Here is a 2500-nt window from a genome sequence, read left to right as displayed (position 1 = left end):
CAATGGATTGCGACCGGTTGCAAAGAGCTAACGTGCAGCTGCGAGTTGAAAATGACTACCACTATACTATAGTTAAGATCGAAGAGAGAATAGAAGAAGATGCCGTTAGAAGACGAAGAAGATGAAAAAAAAAAGAAGAAGAAGAAGAGGAAGAGGAAAAGGAGGAGGAGGAGGAGGAGGAAGAAGAGGATTAGACTAACGATTAGAAATCATATACCAACGAGATGTATGTTAACGATCATAATTCGAGAATATAGTTTGTAACACTAAGAAAAGGACAGAGAGAGAGAGAGAGAGAGAATAATACCAATGTGCTCTTCAACGAGAAAGAGAGAGAGAGAGAGAGAGAATGATACCGATGTGCTCTTCAACGAGAAAGAGAGAGAGAGAGAGAGAGAGAGAGAGAAAGAGATAGATAGATATAGATATAGGAGAGATAGAGATAGAGATAGAGTATTTGCCTTAGAGTATTTGCGATCGGATCGGCAAACTTCCATAAAAGCGCGCGCCGTTCGAGCAGCAACGAGCAGGACGGCGCAATTAACGACGTGGGCCGTGGTCGATACTGCAATTAACTTTAACGAACGGGCGGCCTTGCGATTAAACTTAATTAGTATCGCGGTAATAACTCGTTAATAATCAGAGCAGCGTAGGAATATATATGTGGCTTGATGTACTCGTGCCAAGTTTACCTATATTATATATATATATATATATACATATATATGTATGTGTATGTGTATGTACATATATTTCTTTCTTTCTCTCTCTCTCCCTCTCTCCCTCTCTCTCTCTGTCTCTCTGTGAGTATATGTGTGTATATATACGTGTGTACACGTGTGAACGCGCGCGCGCGCGCGCACGTGCGATATGAGAAAAATATGATATATATGTACATATATATAAATATAAATATATTTATATATATTATTTACATATATGCAGATGTGTACGTAAAGATATTACATATATTTACGTGAACGAGATGACGATGTTAGACGTTAGTAGAAAAAGTGTCTGGTTCGACGGTGACATTTGCAATTTTTTTTGTTTTGTTGCACTTAACCGTAATGACGTTTAATAGTAGAAACAGATGAAAAACAACAAAGATTATTATAATCATTATGACGATTAATTTAATCATTATTGTCATCATCATGACAATCATCTTTTCTTTTCTTTTATTTCTTTTCTCTCTCCTCTCTCTCTCTCTCTCTCTCTCTCTCTTTCTCTCCTTCTTTTTTCAGTTTATTTACGACGAAAATTCGAAATCACCAAAATGAAAATTTCACTAACTTTGCAGTGGTAGCAGTAGTGGTAGTAGCAGCAGCAGTTGTAGTAGTAGTAGTACGAATAGTAGTAGTAGAACAAGTAGAGGAAGTAGAAGAAGTAGAAGCAGTAGAAAAGGAGGAAGAAGAAGAAGAAGAAGAAGAAGAAGAAGAAGGATATTGAAAACAATGATCACTGACTCGTCCTAGTAGTAGTAGTAGTAGTAGTACCGGATGATGATAGTTTCCCTCTCCCCACATGGAAGTAACTTCGATGACGACGAAGACTTGATGACGTAGACGAGGATATATCTTTCCACTTTCTTTCTAATACTTTGTTTATTCCTATAAATTTTTCCGTAGTCTTGACTTTCTCTTTATTCGTATATTCGTATATTCGTTTATTTATTTATTTTATTTTAATTTTAATTTTAATTTTAATTTTAATTTTATTTTATTTTATTTTACTTTATTTTATTTTATTTAAGTATCCTTTAATTTCTTCGGTTTATTAAATATTCTTTAATTTCTTCGGTTTATTATATATTCCTTAATTTCTTCGGTTTATTTCTTCGGTATATTCTTCCTTTAATACTCCGTTACTAACTACTAGAACGAAATGAGGCGAACGTCCTTGATATACACATGGAAAGTAATAATATCCTTCAGGTCTTGATGGTATGATCATCGACGACAACTATGACGACGACGACGACGACGACGACGACGGCGACGATGATGACGACGACGACGGCGACGACGGCGACGACGACGACGACGACGACAGCGGCCTCGGAGGCGGCGGCGACGACGACGACGGCGGCGACGACGGCGGCGGCGGCGAATGACAACGACGACGACGACGACGACGACGACGACGAATGACGACGACGACGACGACTACGATGACTACGACGACGCGTGCGAAAAGAAGTACCGGCACTGACTGAATGAAACCGAGCAACGATCGCGCCTTTTCGACGCGCACAGGGGAGATCTCACTTTGCGTTCTTTCTTCCTCTTCTCTCTTCTTGTAATTCTTTCACAATTTCTTTTTTACTCTTTCTCTTTCTTTATCTCTCTATTTTTTTATATATATATATATGTATATATATATATATACATATATACATATATATATATATATATATTATTTTTTTCTTTCTTTCTTTCTTTGTGTTTCTCGTTTCTTTCAACTTTAACGAAGAAGAGAACGAGATTTAGAAAAAAAG

At 37.3% G+C, this 2500-nt stretch overlaps 1 protein-coding gene across 5 annotated transcripts in view; it reads right to left on the bottom strand.

Moving 5' to 3' along the window:
• Window positions 1-2500, bottom strand: part of LOC118444020 (protein abrupt) — a 74374-nt gene that overhangs the window by 71846 nt on the left and 28 nt on the right. Inside the window, exon 1 of one of the 5 annotated variants that reach the window (XM_035871807.2) lies at window positions 1297-2500. This exon is cut by the window's right edge and continues 28 nt beyond it. The gene's annotated coding sequence lies outside the window, so the exon portion shown is untranslated. The remainder of the gene's footprint in view (window positions 1-1296) is intronic. The other 4 variants (XM_085663380.1, XM_035871803.2, XM_035871804.2 and 1 more) reach the window with 4 other exon arrangements.

The sequence above is a fragment of the Vespa mandarinia genome, chromosome 21 (genome assembly GCF_050613455.1).
Source record: "Vespa mandarinia isolate Hongniang chromosome 21, ASM5061345v1, whole genome shotgun sequence".
NCBI lineage: Eukaryota > Metazoa > Arthropoda > Insecta > Hymenoptera > Vespidae > Vespa > Vespa mandarinia.
The sequence above is the reverse complement of the archived record's forward strand: the minus strand, read 5'-3'. Positions and strand labels throughout refer to the sequence as shown.